This window comes from Orcinus orca, chromosome 2 (genome assembly GCF_937001465.1).
Source record: "Orcinus orca chromosome 2, mOrcOrc1.1, whole genome shotgun sequence".
Taxonomy (NCBI): domain Eukaryota; kingdom Metazoa; phylum Chordata; class Mammalia; order Artiodactyla; family Delphinidae; genus Orcinus; species Orcinus orca.
The window spans coordinates 6,759,397-6,776,979 of NC_064560.1; the positions used below are offsets into that span (position 1 = coordinate 6,759,397).

A 17,583-nucleotide genomic window follows, 5' to 3' on the forward strand; every position below is an offset into this window, starting at 1 on the left:
CCCAGCCCCTGGTAACCACCATTCTACTTTCTGCTTCTATGAGTTATTTTTTTAGATTCCACATGGAAGTGATGTACAATATTTGTCTTTCTCCACCTGACTTATCTCACTTAGCATAATGCCCTCAAATTCCATCCATGTTGTCACAAATGGTAGGATTTCCTTCTTTCTCATGGCTAAATAATATTCATATATATGGATGTATTATATATATATATAATACATCACATCTTCTCTATCCGTTCATCCATTGACGGGCACTTGGGTTGTTTCCACGTCTTGGCTATTGTAAATAATGCTGCAGTGAACGTGGGAGTACAGCCATCTCCTCAGACTCTTGATTTCACTTCCTTTGGATGAATACCAGGGGTGGGATTGCTGGATCATATGGTCATGCTATTTTTAATTTTTGAGGAAATTTCATGCTGTTTTCCAAAGTTAAAGCCCATGTCCTTTATCACCATCCTAAATTACCCTGTAGCCTAGGTAGCTTATTGACATCTGGAGCTCAGCATGATCAATTTTATAAAAATAACAGGGTCTCTCAGACATAGAGAACAGACGTGTGGTTGCCAAGGGGGAGGGGTTGGAGGAGGGAAGGACTGGGAGTTTGGGATTAGCAGATGCAAACTAGTATATATAGAATGTATAAACAACAAGGTCCTACTGTATAGCACAGAGAACTATATTCAGTATCCTTTGATAGAGACTTCCCTGGTGGCCAGTGATTAAGACTCCACCTTCCAATGCAGGGGGTGCCGGTTCAATGCCTGGTCAGGGAGCTAAGATCCCACATGGCTTGCAGCCAAAAAACCAAAACATAAAACAGAAGCAATATTGTAAGATATTCAATAAAGACTTTAAAAATGGTCAACATTTTTAAAAATCTTTAAAAAATCCTATAATAAATCATAATGGAAAATATGAAAAAGAATATGTATAATTGAGTCACTTTGCTGTACAGAAGAAATTAATACAACATTGTAAATCAACTACACTTCAATAAAATTTTAAAAAATAATAATAATAACAGGGTCTCACTAGTTGCAGATCCATGGCTTGAATACACGTGTTTTGTTGTCCAATTTGGTATGGTTTCCATGATGCGCTTCTGTCTCTCCATTGCTAGATGCTCTATTGTTCCTTCCTAAACACACTCCCACATCTCCTTCTAAGGTGAGTCATCCAGCCCCTTGTTTTCTTCTTGAGGTTATGGCAGGTTCTACCTCTCTGCCTCCTGAGCATCCATGCCATTTCACTCAGGTGATCGCAGCAAGCCCAGTGGCTGCCTTTTATGGAACAGAGACAATTGCCAGGCTGTCTTCTAAGAACTTGACATCTACTATCTGCTCTCCTGCTGCAAACATCACCCCTCCCCCTACATCACGCCCACACACACACTACATGGCCACCACCCAACTATCCCAACCGCCTAGTAACTGTAGACTCTGTTTCTTGCTCACGTCTCCCTGTGCCTGACCCTTTCTAATCCAACTGCCATCCTTGTTTATTTCCTCAATTCCTAAGGCAGCATTTAAGAAGTCCATGGTGCCCATCACCAAGCAAACATCAGAATTGAAAAAGAATAGATCCACAGAATAGGACTTCAGTTTCTGGAAATATGATGTGGACAAGATAGCCTGAAACCTTCAAACTGAAAATGCTAGGTCAAAAATAAAAATCACCCTCTTGAGTGCACAAATGAACTCACAAGATAATGAGGTCAATTTCTAAGACCAGGAAGAAAGCAGGAACACAAGTCCATTTAGGGTAGGTGGACACTGAGACCACCTGCTACCTTGGGGCCCTTACTGATAACAGGTGACCCAGAGTAGGGAAGGTGAATGACAAAGCTGGGAGCTCTTGCAGGGTAGGAAGTCACGTCACAACCTTCCCTTGTCCCTGCTCATAGATCGTGTAGTGCTAGAGCCTCAGAGAAGGCATCAGTGAGAAAAGGCACTGCCCTGGCAGGACGATTGTGAGGGAACATAACTGTGAGTACAAAGGGGTCGATGGCTCCCCGTCATTGTGGCCACAGGAAGCCCTGCACAAAGGTGGGACATAACTCCACTCTCTTTGCAGTCTGGAAAACTGCAAGCCAGGAACTTTCTTCTAGAAAGGCACCAAGAGAAGCAAGTGTAATTCCTCTCTACAGGGCTGAACCCTCAGCCCATGTTGACACCTAAGAGACCACAATCTGAGATTTTATTTTAAAAGCAGGTTAACTCGCTGGAATAGTCTTGCTATGTGGCCTGAACCATGGCAGACCTCATTTGGACATGGTTGACCATCCTATATCTGCTGGAGAAACACAGCCCCTATAGGCAACTGGACACCGAGATGGAATGGATTTTCTTAATTCCTTGAATTCTGGAAGAATCCCCAGTGGCAATCACCATTTTGCATGCAAATTGCTGTCTCCTGGGGGCTTCACAGTTCTTTTACATCCAGTACACACAGATTCAGATCTATTTATAATCAGCATTTTAAAAATTAAGTTACATCATGAATGTGTCTTATTTTAAGTGTGTACACCTATGAGAGAGAGAGATTAACATCTGCTAAAGAGAGAACAAAGGAAAACAGGTGGCATAGCTTCTTCCCTTCTTTGTTTTTCTTGGAAATCTGAACTAGGAAAGAAAATGTATTTTTGCTACATAGTTATGATTTATGTTATCTTAGACTAGTGATTTTATACTTTGCTTTTTTTTCCTTTTCACTCTTGAGGAGTAAATGTATCCTCTGTAAAGTGTAAGTGTTCTAAGCAGATCAAGGACAGTGGGATTCAATAGCACCTATCTCTGCAAAAGGCTGACAGGGAAGTGAGTGAGGGGCTTCAGGGTCCCCACATGAGTCAGTGACAATGATAAGCACTCGGATACAGCCCCTCTGTCATTGCCGAGGGACTTTACCTCAAAGAAATGGAATGAGAGGACAAGAAGAACCTAGTCCACCATCTTGCTCCAGAAACATGTACAGGTGGGAGCCCCCAGGTTCCGGGTGTTGATAGTATTTTTATGAACTATAAAACGAATGGCAGAATTTCAAATACCAAATTTTAGATATTTAGGCAATAAACACTTCTGTATGTCACAGGATTTTTTTTAAAGCTACGTATTAGGGTTTCATCTGGCAAAAAAAAAAAAGAGGAGAGAGAGAGATACACACTCACTGTAGAAAATTTAGAAAAATATAGAAAAAAGTTTGTGACCTTGGGTGTACAGAATAGGTTGATTAATCCTTTGCTCCTGACACACATACTCATTGTTGATCTAGCATGGCCTGCTTATTTTATTTTACTATTTTAAGTAATGTAGTCACTCATGAACACACCACCAGAAACAAGAGGTAGGACCCTGACCACACCTGCATGGTCTTCTCCCCAGCTCATCACCCTGCCTCTTCCCAGCTGAGATGCTTATCATCCTGAATTAGTATTTATCACTACCTTGCTTTTCTTTGTATGTTTTCCTTGCCTTTATATACGTGTGTGTGTGTTTTATATATATACATATACACACACATTGTGATGGTTAACTTTATGTATCAATTTGGCTGGGCCACAGGGCGATTAGCTATTTGTTCAAACATTATTCTGGGTGTTTCTTTGAAGATGTTTTGGGATGAGATTAACATTTACATTGATGGACTTTCAGTGAAGCAGATTGCCCTCCCCAATGTGAGTGGGCCTCATCCAACTCAGCAGAAGGTCTGGATAGAACAAAAAAGACCAGCCTCCCCAAGCAAGGGGAAGTTCTTCAGCAGACTGCCTTCAGACTCAGACTGGAATATCGACTCTCCTGGGTCTCCAACCTGCAGCCCAGCATGCAGATTTTGGACTTACCAGACTTCATAACCACAGGACCCAATTCCTTATAAGAAATCGCCTCCTGTATATACAAACATCCTACTGGTCCTGGTTCTCTGGAAAGCCCTGATACACATATATATTTCCTAATGTTTTTAAGGTTGTTAAATGTAAAAAAGGGATCCATGCTAAACACAATCCTTTTCAACTTAATTTTTCATTTAATACAATTAACTAAAATTTAGCCATATTGTTACATGTCACTGTAGTAGTTCATTTTGGCTACCTTATGAGAGTCTGTTCTGTAGCTATTCTACAGTTTATTCATTCATTCTCCCGTTGATGGGCACCTGGGTTGATTTCAGTGTTTTGCTATGGAAATAATTTTTTAAAATGAAAAGAATATTAAAGTATATTTCCTCCCACTACTCAGAGATGGTTACTACTAACATTTTGGTGGGTAGTCTTTTAAGATCTTGCTATATAATTTTTTATAGAGGTAGGATTCTAATGTATAAAAAGTGATTGTAATGTCAAATTATTCTTTGAAAGTAGACCCAGTTTATATTCCTGTGATCAGAGGATGAGAGGGCCCATTCACAGAAGTCCCAAAAGCAGAAGGATTACCTTTATTTTAAATTAATGACAAGTTGATAAGCAAAGGAAGGTATCACATTGTTTTTTACTTTGCATTTCTTTGATTACTAACAAGTAAACATTGTTCCCAAGAATTGACTTCAAGATTAACTTCCCTCAAACAACAAGAATCGTAAAGAAAAGCCACCTATTCTGCTTTTATATCAGTATTAGTTTTAGTGGAATATTTGTATACCTTCCAAACACTGTGTTAGTTTAAATAAATTTCATGAACATCATAGTTCAGCTCACTCTTTTATTGTTACAGAAATAGGCTAACAGAAAGAATGGGCCTAACTATGGGGCCATGTCCGACGCCCGCCCCCACTTTTTTTTGCTCCCAGATCACCTTCAAGATTGTGAAAAGGGTTAGCTGTGAAAACACTTTTGTTTAAAGCATATGCCAATCAAACCTATCCAGGAAGTAAAAATTTTATTTCCCCATTAATGGTATAATTTCAGAAATTTTTCTGAGTGTAAATATAAACAAACAAAAAATTACCCATACTATCAAGAGGTAGCCATGTGATCTTATTTTTATATTTCTATTCCTTTCTAAGCATTTTTACATAGTTGAAATGTTCAGGCCTCAGTGCTGGTAAAGGTGTAGGAACCAGCTCTACCTGGAATTTTAGTCATGCAGATATATTAATATTTATATAATAAAATTATTAAACTTTTCCTTTATGACTTCAGAGTTGTGCCACTTTGGAAAAGAAAGAAAATGATTCTTCTATGGCATACAAGTATTTCCATATCAATTTTATCTATTCATTCATTCAACACTTACTGAAGTTTTACTATGTGCAAGTGATCCGTGTATATTTAATTTTTCAGCCCAGTCAGGAAATAATTTTAGATGAGCATATATTCCATAAAACTGAAAGTTGTTTCTATTTTTTAAATAGTTTTCCTATAAAATGTCTTAAAACATTATATACTCCCTTAGAAAACAAAAATACTCTAAATAAGTTAGCCTTTTCTTGGTGTTAGGATAATCACTATACACATCAATGATTTTACTGTGCTGAAAGAGGGATTAACATTTGGAGACAATAGAGGTCACTGCCAGCAAGAGTCCAGCCTGATGTTTTTCCTAGTAGGGGGAACTACCACTACTTCCTCCTGGTAATAAGTTTTTACTAGTTTTTACTTCTTTTTCTCCCACTGTCCCATCAACTTTAACGTTTCCCTGGTTAGTAGGTCTCCTTCCCTTTCCTTCTGTAGAGATTCTTTCTGAAACTGAAGATTCCCACGGTATCATATTTATGAAATCAGCCACTTTGTGTCTTACACAAATTAGTAAAATGCTTTTTTTTGGTAACACAGTAATGGGCATGCTTTCAGGTAGGCATTTCCTCCACCTTTTAAAAGACCAAATAGGCTTAGCATTTGGGGTTGCAGAGAATTGAGAGTTAATGGCTGGATGAGGTGGGATATTACATTACAAAATGGTGAACAGATGTACTGTGTTTCGTCTTATTTGTGTTTGGATCACTTACACACAGTAAAACTTCAATAACTGTTGAATGAATAAATGGATTAAATTTATATGGAAACACTTGTATGCCGTAGAAGAATCATTTTCTTCCTTTTCCAAAGTTCCTGCTGGCCCATAAAATAGGGAATTTTACCAAGACTCCCACCTTCCTGAGGAAATAGTGGGAGAAAGTCGCTTGCTCTCCACTTCTCACTGGCTCTTCTCTACGTTTGGTGAGGCAGTGGGAGACTGAGGTATTATTCCCTATTTTCTTCAGGACTGGTGAACTCAGTAAAAATGGCTACTCATAAAGGGCACATCTCTTTGACTCTCTTGGGCGGCACTCCTCTACAAGCTGCGTTTATCGCTTTTCAATCCTGCCTCTTCCAATCAAAATACACACTCAGGTAGACCCACCCATGGGGGCAGCCTGCAGTCATGGAATGCAGTGAGTTTGTTCAATTTAAAGAAGGAACTGCTTCTAAGAAGCCCACTTGGCCACAGGTGCAAGCAGAGAAGAAAAGTTCACACATTGATTCCCCACCCTTCTTTTGTGCATGTTCTTAATTTCAGAGCCCAGAGGAGAGAGCTGTATGATTAATTGGGTCCTTCAACCCCATCCATAGAAATAACTCACAACTATAAGCATCAGAGAACATATGAACACAATGTCTGTACCATGAACAAGGAGACTGCAGGGCATGAGAGAAGAGTGAGCAGTGAGTTAGTCCCTCAGGAAGATTGTCTTCTGGCAAATTCTTGTGGCTTTCCCTGGCAAGGCCGAAAGAAGCTGCTTTGTGATAATTCAGTCCCCTCCCCCATCTTCCCTCTCTCTTTCCCTCTTCCCACAGATGCACAGGGAATTTCGCAAAGTTCTGTTTGTGATCATTTCTCCCTGGGAGATGTGGAAAGGAGAACAAATGTCTGTTTTTAAAACATATGTATAGATTATGAGTTAAAAAATGAAATTTAACCCAACTTTCCTGAGCATCGCTGACCTGCTGCAAAAGTGTTTTAGTTCTCAAAATTATTGTATTTTATCTCCTAATCAAGATAAAGCCATTGTTGTTGTTTTATTATTATCAATATTATTAGAAGAAAAGAATGAAAATGAAGGAGAAGAAGGCAAAAATTACATATGCCTTTGTTTCTAATATTGGAGGTGAACTGGTGGAAACAAGCCCCTACTTCTGGTATCGGGGTGGAATACTCTTAGAGCCTGGTCTGCAGAGGAAGACACACACATCAGATCTGGCCACTGGTTTTCCAGTGTAGAACAAGCATGGAGCTAGGCCACCCTGGCTCTCCTTTGATCTTACCGCTTACTAAGGTCTTCATGCTCACATGGCTCCTGATGGCTACATACCTCCCACCTGGCCTCTAATATCTGTGTCTCATCATCCTGTTGCTATCAGCCCAGTTCTTTAACCCCATTAGTTTTTGGCCATGAGGCATGTGGGATCTTAGCTCCCTGACCAGGGATTGAACCTGCACCCATTGCATTGGAAGGCAAAGTCTTAACTACTGGACCACCAGGGAAGTCCCTCAATCTAATCTTAATTCTGACAATGTACAAGATTCTTTTTCTGGAGTCCCTTTTTCATGAACCTTTTATCACTTTCTGAATCCACATTAATTTGTCCCTTACTTTTCCCATACATAAGCAACCAGCCCTAGGACAAAATTATTCTCCTTTTTTTCCTCAACAAAAAATCTCCATTTTTTATAGTTTCTCTTGCCAACAACACATATACAACTTGCTTTACACACTGAAATGCCTCCCTCATCATTTTTACATGTTACGTTTTTAATCCTTGAAAACCTTAACAAAACCAAGAAACAAGTAACTGAACTGTTATACCAGCATTTTCTGATTGGCAAACTTAAAAACATATTCCATAACCTCTAAAAACATATATTTTTTTTCATAGCACAATTTCTCTTTTATGTGGTACAAGATGTGTGTTTAATAAACCCAAGCCCTCTTTTCTCTTTATTTCCCCTTGGCTTGAAGTTTTAGTAATTAACCCAAGGCTGAAGTTTCAGGCAAAGTGGGCTGTGTTTGTATTTCAAGGACATGGTAAGAGTTAACTTCAAGATTTCTCCTAGGCATATTTTTATTATCACAGGGTCAGAATACTGAAGAAAGTAAAATATTCTATCAAGCTAGCTTTCTCTAACTGCATATGCAAAACAAAAAAAACAGTTCTGGAATTCAAAGGAGTTTCATCTTAACCAATCTTTTTGGAGTTTGAAGAATACTATTGGTGGCCACACAGTGTTTAAAAAGATCATTTTTTTAAAGTCATAGTTTCACAGTTAAAATCTTTTTAATGAATTGAACCTGAATTTCTCACTGTACAAAAGGCAACAAGAATACCAATCACACAAATGGAATACACATTCACACACCAGAAGATAGAACTGTCACAAACCAGAGGAGAGGATGACCAATATGGGGTCCCAAACAAACACTTCCCCAACACAAACGGTCCCTGACGGTAGACACATGTCAGAACCAATTGCAAAAATGCCCAAACGACGCTCAATTCGCACAAACAGTCCTCAATGGTAGACATGAGGCAGGAGACAGATGGGCCGCAGACTGAGCAGCGGGAGGCAAGAGGAGCTGAGTCCTGCCCAGATGAGAGACAAAAGACCACATATTCCTCCTTCTCGAAGTCAAGGAGCCCTTCCCAACTTCACCTGTGCAGAAAGGGTCCTCAGAGTTCAAAAGAGAGGGGGCATCATCTCATAGTAAGTGATGTCAACTACCCACAGGCCTCTTCACTAGAATCCATCTTGGCTAAGAGATGTGTGCAAACACACGCGAGGACCCTGAGATATACCAACTACGGACTCAGAACCACGCACAGCAAGATGACTGTCCAAAAGAAACCTGGAAGAAATGCCCCATATAAGTGATTCAAACTACCACGTGGGCACAACTCTCTCTCTGAGCCCGCCCACGTGCCTATGCACACGTACTCTTTTTCCTAATAAACATTCTACTTGTTTCACTACTTTCTGTCTCTCCGTGGAAATTCACTTCTACACAGCTGACGGGCCAGGGCCTTGTCACTGGCCACTGGTCCCTGGTGGTCTGACGGCTAGGATTCAACGCTTTCACGGCCTGACTTCAATCTCTGGCCGGGAACCAAAACCTGCTTCCAGCCGCCGCAGGCTGAGGCCAGCCGAGATCAGACACACATCAAAACCAATTAGCAAAATGCCCAAACAGCACTTTGTGCTCGGAAGAGAAGTTAGCCCAGGTGCACACAGGTCGACCTACTTGGTCTTGAAGCTCGTCGGCTCGTCCAGATGCACGTTTCCGTTCCACCAAGGAACAGCATACGTTGGCCGCCAGTGCCAAGCAGGGGAGAAACAGGGAGGATCCCCGAAACAAACGGTTTCGGCAGCTGCTAGGAACGTCCCCTCAAACACCCCCTCTCGGGGCCAGCGAGCCACGGGAATCAGGCTCCTCACAGCCACCCCGGCGCGTCATCATGGCGGCAGCTCTGCTGGCAGAATCCCAGAAGCCAGATATCGCGAGAGTGCAGCAGCCCCGCGTTGGGAGCCAAAAACTGTTAGCGAAAGTGGGTCCAGCTGCTTGCCGCGCTAAAGCCAATAAAGAGGCAAGGTTGGTGGGGAGGAAAGTTTGTTTTATTTCAGCAACCTGGCGGGGTGGGGTGGGGGGACTCGTGTCCAAAGGCTGACTTTCCCCCACTGACCATCAGTGGGCAAGAGCTGTTACACACGGAGGGAGGGAGCTACGTGCAGAAACGGCACCATCAGCTCTCACCGTCATCTTGACATTGGTCCTGCGGTGATCTGATCAGCATCATCTTGATTGTTTTAAGTACAGTTAGTCTTCAGTTCCAGCGTTGGTTTGCTCCCATTTCTTTGAGACCAGCTCTCAGAATTGTGGCAGCTTATCTCATGGCTACCATCTGGTCATCGTGTAGTTAACTTCTTCCACCTGGTGAGGGTTTCAGTATCTATAAGACAGCTCACAGGATACAGCTCACAATATTATCTGTGGCCCTTAAGGAGGAACTGAAGGTCCTTGACTTTGTTTACTGACTAAACTATTATTGTTCTGTCCTGTTTGACCCCTTTTCTTTGCTTTTGCATTTTCTTACTTCTCTGATTAAACTTATTCTTTGGCTAAAGTTTTTCTACAGACAAAAGGCAGGTGGAGGACATGGGGGGAGAGGGAATGACCACAGAGTCCTACTACGTTGTATTTTCGGTTGAATACAGGATAGTTCTATAGATTTGGGTGGAAGTATGACCTTGTTATTGTCTTTAAGGTTTAATGGGATGCATATGGGTGTCCAGAAGACAAAGGATAGACTGTGATAATTTTATGTGTTGACTTTGTTAGGCTACAGTCTGAGTTATTCAAATATGAATCTAGGTGTTGCTGTGAAGGTATTTTATGGATGTTGACTTTAAGTAAGGGAGGTTATCCTTGATATTTTGGGTGGGCCTGATTTACTCAAGTAAAAGGGCATGAGGACAGAGCTGAGGCTTCTTTAAAGAAGAAAGTTTGCCTGTGGAGAGAACTTCAGCTTATGCCTGAGGGTTCCAGCCTGCTCTTCCTGACTGCCTGCCCTATGGATTTCAGCTCTCCTTGAAAAGCAGACCAGATGGAGGTTAGAATGCAGAACTTGTATTGGGTCTGTTATTGGGCATAACAGCTATTAAAAAGGACAGGAAGCAAGATTGGACAGAATGTATGAGTCTACCAGACTCATGTGATAACCCTCAGCCTCTCAGGAAAATTGGAGGCTGAAGAGAATTTGGACAGTAGAATACTTTGAGGTGCTGGATGACACGTAGATGTAAAAGAATAAAATAAATCAGGCAAAAGAAGAAATTAATTAGAAGGCTGAGTAAGTTTAGGATGACTAAGTAATCACACTGCACACACACTCTTAGTGTCCTTTTAGAACATAATTATTAACAGGAAAAATATTGCCCCAAGGTAGATTGCTTCTTGAGGATCAAAAAAATCATACCCTTTTTATGTATAAAGCAGATGTACATACAGTACATAAACAGATATATGATATATCTGTGGCATTAAAATTTCATGGCAGGAGTAATTTGGAAAATATGTCTTTAAAAGGCTCCTTAGGGGATGGTGATGAGAAAAAGGTTGAGAAACACTTTAGGATGAATTCTTAGTCTTTATGTGCTTTTAAAAAAATCATGGAAATAGTATTGTTGTATTTTCTTACTATAAAAATAATACATTAATGTTTATTAGAAAAATAAACATTATTCCCTGGGTATATAACATTATTCCCAGGGACTTCCCTGGTGGCACAGTGGTTGAGAATCTGCCTGCTAATACAGGGGACATGGGTTCAAGCCCTGGTCTGGGAAGATCCCACATGCCGCAGAGTGACTAAGCCCATGTGCCACAACTACTGAGCCCCTGAGCCACAACTACTGAACCCCACGTACCTAGAGCCTGTGCTCTGCAACAAGAGAAGCCACTGTAATGAGAAGCTCACGCACTGCAATGAAGAGTAGCCCCCGCTCAACACAACTAGAGAAAGCCTGCACACAGCAACAAAGACCCAATGCAGCCAAAAAGAAATAAAATAAAAATAAATTAAAAAATAAACATTAAAAAAGATAGCTAAAAACTCCACCATCCAGAGATAACTATTCTACATTTAGAGATGTGTGTGTGTACACACATGCACACTTTTTCCTATAGATATTTTTACTTTTACTAAGATGGAATTATACAATGATTACCATTTTGTAAATTTTTTCCACTTCGTATTATAGTGAGCTTGCTTTGTAACAAAGATAAATTACAGCATAATTTTAATGCCTGCATGATATTCCATGATATAATTATAATATTTTTAACCAATCTCAATTAAAAGAGCTTCATGTTACAGCAGTATTTTTTAACAGTAAACATTGTACTGTAAACATTGCTCTGCTGAACATGCTAGACTTGTTTTATTATTGTTGTTTGAAGATAAATTCCTGAGAGGAAGGGTTAAAGTCTATATACTTTGTTTGAAGCATTGGTACATGTTGCCAAGCTACATGTATCTTTTCACATCAGTGAATAGATTTCCGCCATCCTATTAATGGCTTCATAGTATTCCACTGTATAAGAATATCATAATTGATTTAATAATTCAATATTTAAGTTGCTGCCAGTTTTTTTCTTTGTTAGTACAAGCTGTAAAAACAATGTAAAAGCTGTCATAGCAATACTGGTCTTGACTGTGTGTTTTCGCAAGAAAAATTCCTGAGTGGAATTGCTGGGCCAAGAGTAAACAATTAATGGATATTTATCAATTTCATACTTCTGGGAGTCATGGGGGACAGGAATTGAGGAAAGCTACAGTCAAAAGAACGTAGACCTTCATTTTCAAGAAAAAATGGGATTTACATAGCTTTTGGCTCTAAACATCTCTATTTCAATGTATTTGAATATGGAATATTCCCAAGTTTCTTGTGCTGATGAAATAAACGTACTAGAATCCTATTGTATGTTCAAAAAAAACAGTAAACAGTTGAAACACACACACACAGACCTTTTTAAGGTCCTTAAAATACTGTTCCAGTTCAACCTCCCTTTGAAGGTAATTAGCCATTTTCAAGTCACAGCATTTCTGGCCTCATGGCTTGTCACGAATGTATGTCTCTCATAGGATCAGCCTCTAGATCTACCTGAAGTCCACCCACCCCCCCTTCATGTTCTGCTTCCCTGTGGGTCATAAGAAGAGGCAAAGGTTTCTTCCACTCCCAACACCTGAGGCCTCTGCAGTTTGGTATTAGCGACAGGTATCAAGATGGAAACCTATAGCTCCTCTCTAGAAAGCAGCTTCCAAAAAATAAACTATGGGAAGTTTTTTTTTTTACTGGTTTCCTGGTCTGCTGTTACTTTGGTTTATTTCAATTACACTTTTAGCTTTGGACTTGCCGGGATGAGAATCTTATGTTATACATCACCTATTGACACAGATTTTGGGAAATTATTTCTTGCCAAAGTCCTTAACCCTGCTCCCAGAGCACTCACTGCCTATTTTTGCTTCTGTTACACAGTGAAACCATCAGGGGGCATGATATCCAACAGATGAGGCACCAGAGTCTTTATAAAGTCATAATGAGTCTTCCTGTTATCCAGAAAGGCATGGAAATTTCTCCAAGTCATGTCGTTGGAATCTAAAAAAGATTCTGTGGAAACTAATGCCAGATTGTTTGTCTCTCATTTTCGACTTCAGAGTGTCTTTCCCCTCTATTTCCTACTCCTCTCACTCAGAGCTGGTACAAGGGAAGAGAAGTAGGTCTACTAGCTCTGAGCCAGAGGTTTGAATGCCTGGGGCTGGTAGAGAGGAACTGGTGACAGGAGCTGTGTTGGAAGCATCACCTGGTGGAGAAAAACCCTGGTACTCAGAAACGTCTCTGCTTCCAAGCAACCAGCCTGGGAGTCAGAAGTGTTACATCAACATTCATTGACTTCAGAACCTCTATTCCATCCTCTCAGTCTCTCTTCAGATTAGCTCATCTTATTAAAGAATGAATGTAGGAATCAAAGGTGACTCATAAGTTTTTTTTCATAAGTTTTTAAACTGTGGCAACATACACATAACATAAAATTTACCATCTTAACCATTTTTAAGTGGTTAAGATGGACATGATGTACATTCACGTTGTGCTCCCAGCATCACCATCCATCCACGGAACTCTTCATCTTGCAAAACTGAAACTCTCTACCCATTAAACACTAACTCTCGTTTCCCCTCTCATTGGGTTTTTGTTTTTTTTAGTTGGGTTATAGTTGCTTTACAATGTTGTGTTAATTTCAGGTGTACAGCAAAGTGAATCAGTTATACACATACATATACCCACTTTTTTTCAGCTTCTTTTCCTATATAGGTCATTACAGAGTATTGAGTAGAGTTCCCTGTGCTATACAGTAGGTCCTTGTTAGTTATCTATTGTATTTTATATATAGTAGTGTGTATATGTCAATCCCAATCTTCCAATTTGTCCCTCCCCTCCTCCTTCCCCCCACCCCGTAACCATAAGTTTAGTTTCTACATCTGTAACTCTATTTCTGTTTTGTAGATAAGTCCATTTGTATCCTTCTTTTTTAGATTCCACATGTAAGCAATAGCATATATTTGTCTTTCTCTGTCTGACATACTTCACTCAGTATGACAACCTCTAGGTCCATCCATGTTGCTGCAAATGGCATTATTTTGTTCTTTTACCCTCAGAATGGGAGAGAATATTTGCAAATGAAGCAACTGACAAAGGATTAATCCCCAAAATTTCAAAACAGTTCATGCAGGTCAATATCAAACAAACAACCAACCCAATCCAAAAATGGGCAGAAGATCTAAATAGACATTTCTCCAAAGAAGACATACAGATGGTTAAAAAAGCACATGAAAAGATGCTCAACATTCACTAATTATTAGAGAAATGCAAATTGAAACTACAATGAAGTATCACCTCACACCAGTCACAATGGCCATCATCAAAAAGTGACTCATTGAGAGCCTCCCTGGTGGCGCAGTGGTTGAGAGTCCGCCTGCCGATGCAGGGGACACGGGTTCGTGCCCCGGTCCACGAAAATCCCACACGCCGCGGAGCGGCTGGGCCCGTGAGCCATGGCCGCTGAGCCTGTGCGTCCGGAGCCTGTGCTCCACAACAGTGAGAGGCCACAACAGTGAGAGGCCCGCTTACCGCAAAAAAAAAAAAAAAAAAAAGACTACAAAAAAGTGACTCATTGGTTTTTGGCCTGAGTGACAGGAGAGATGCTGGTCCCCACCCTTCTCCTTTACTTGTCATTGCCACTCATATTTTGATGGTGTCCCCTTGGTTTGACCACACTGTACTTCAACGCTTATTTTAACCTCATATTATAAACATGTTTAGTTGGGGTCAGACATGGTGGTTTACTTGGGATAGCCACCTAAATAAAACTCATGGTGATTTTCAGTTTCAGAATTTTCCAGATGCCTACTCCAGGGTGCTGGTGTTTCTAATCCCCCAATGACCAATGTTTAGGGTCAGCTAAAGAGAGCATCTAATCCCTAAATGTATCCTAAAAGTCATGACTTCTGTGGATGTGACTGCAAGGAAGACAAAGGAAATTTGAAATATTAAGGAGTTTGTCACTATTATCATTTCTTTAGAGCTTTCAGGTCGCTGAGTGCTTTTATTTTTCATATATGGTCACATCTCATCAGCTCCACAAACCCGGTAAGGTAGTTGTTATTCTCATCCCATATTTCAGAAATGAAGAAAGTGAGTCTGAAAGAGAAAGTGACTTGGCAAAAAACATGCAAATAGTCAAGGTCTCTGTCTCCACTTCTCCCAAAATGGGAGCAGTTCTTGAAGTTGTAGAAAACCTGAAATGAGTGCTGTAATTACTTCCTTGAAAAATAATAATTCCAAATAAACTAACCCATTGAGTTTTGGCTACTATTTTCATTTGCTTGGGGGAAGTTCAAAGATACATTTCTCACTCAGTTTTATTTATTTGGTTCTTTGAATTACTGCCATCTTGAAAACTTGCTTAAATATTCTCATTTCTTCTTACATTGCTTCTTTCTCTTACCGTAACCAGGTCCATATCTTCATCTTCATTCCTCTGCATAAATTTAACTGCTTGCTAGTCAGTTATAGAAAACTGATGTTCTTTTTCCTCTTAAATGGTCCTAGTGCCTCTCAGATTCTCTTCAGCTTACCTGCATCTTTCTGTATTTCTGGCATAGAAATAAATAAATGTACCATGTATTAAAGTGGTAAAAATCTCATTCTCAGACTTCCCCGGTGGTGCAATGGTTAAGAATCCGCCTGCCAATGCAGGGGACACGGGTTCAAGCTCTGGTCCAGGAAGATCCCACATGCCGTGGAGCAACTAAGCCCGTGCGCCACAACTACTGAGCCCATGTGCCACAACTACTGAAGCCCACGTGCCACAACTACTGAAGCCCACGTGCCACAACTACTGAATCCCACGCACCTAGAGCCTGTGCTCCGCAACCAGAAAAGCCACCGCAATGAGAAGCCTGTGCACCGCAACAAAAAGACCCACTGCAGCCAAAAATAAATAAATAAATTAATTTTTAAAAAATCTCATTCTGTCATTGTTCCTCTTCAAATTTTCCTCCAGCCCCCTTCTCTCTCTCTTTCTTTTTTTTTTTTGACACACTGTGTGGCACACGGGATCTTAGTTCCCCAAAGTGGGATTGAACCCCTAGCCCCCCGCATTGAGAGCCAGAGTCTTAACCACTGGACCACCAGGGAAGTCCCCAGCCCCCTAAGTCTCCAGCCCCCTTCTCTTTGTAATTGGCCCCCTTTCAGCTCTCAGGACCTCAGCACAAATGGTTACTTTAGGGACAAGTTGAAATACTAGAAAAAGTTTTGTGTTTATCCCTCATCTTCCCTTAACTGCACTTTGAACATTGACCAGCTTAGCATGAGGAGTTTTTCTGGGGTTTACTCCCCAGAAGCTGGGCCCCGGGGTCTGTGGTAGGGCTGTCTGCAGCAGCTTCTCAGCCCCAAGCCTCACTCATCTTTCACAGGGACAGATGGCACGCTCAGTGGGGGAGGAACCCGAGCAGCTGTGAACAGCTATCTTCAGGTTGTGGGGAGAGAGACATGAGGCCTGAGCTCCTAGAAAGGAAAAATGATCCGTTTTTGAACCCCAGAGTCCTCACATCTAGCAGAGGTGACCCTGTTCTCACGACAGCCACATTTCAAATGCCAGGTGATGTGTGCAATTCTAGAGCATTGTGGAAAGAGGTGGTTCCCTCCTTGTTTTATGCCCATCCCACCCATCCTTAACTTTGGAAGATTCTGTGTTGAAGAGAAAGGCCTTGGATCTTTGTAAGTCTTCTGTCCCCTTTCACACTGAGTCTTTTTTTTAACTGAAATATATTTGATTTACAATGTTGTGATAGTTTCAGGTGTACAGCAAAGTGACTCAGTTGTGTGTATGTGGGCATATATATATTCTTTTTCAGATTCTTTCCCACTATAGGTTATTACAAGATACTGAGTATAGTTCCCTGTGCTACATGGTAAGTCCTTGTTGTTTATCTATTTTACACATAGTAGTGTGTATCTGTTCATCTGAAACTCCTAATTTATCCCTCCTTCTGCCCCCTTTGGTAACCACAAGTTTGTTTTCTATATCTGTGAGTCTATTTCTGGTTTGTAAATACATTCATTTGTACTATGTTTTTTAGATTCCACATATAAGTGATATCATATGGTATTTGTCTTTCTCTTTCTGACTTACTTCACTGGGTATGATAATCTCTAGTTGCTACAAATGCCATTATTTCATTCTTTTTTATGGCTGAGTAATAGTCCATCGTATATATGTATCTCATCTTCTTTATCCATTCACCTGTGATGGACACTTAAGTTGCTTTTTCAGTTATTCCAAGTCTCAGTCCTACCGACGTCTTTGGAGTGCAGTGCATCTTCTGTTTGGTTTCTTAATGAGTGGTCTTTGAGTGCCTAGATTTCCAGAAGATAAACGATTCTCTTCATCATACCCGTTCCTCCACCTGCCTCTCTTCCTCTGCTCATATTCCCCTTTCTCACAGAATATCTTCTCTGCAATTTTTTTTTTTTTTTTTTGCGGTACGCG

At 40.6% G+C, this 17,583-nt stretch overlaps 1 long non-coding RNA gene across 1 annotated transcript in view; it reads right to left on the bottom strand.

Annotated features, from left to right (window-relative positions):
- Window positions 1–9,435, bottom strand: part of LOC125963634 (uncharacterized) — a 71,804-nt gene extending 62,369 nt beyond the window's left edge. The window contains exon 1 of the long non-coding RNA XR_007475856.1: window positions 9,217–9,435. This is a non-coding gene — a long non-coding RNA (uncharacterized LOC125963634). The remainder of the gene's footprint in view (window positions 1–9,216) is intronic.
- Between the last annotated feature and the right edge of the window lie 8,148 nt (window positions 9,436–17,583).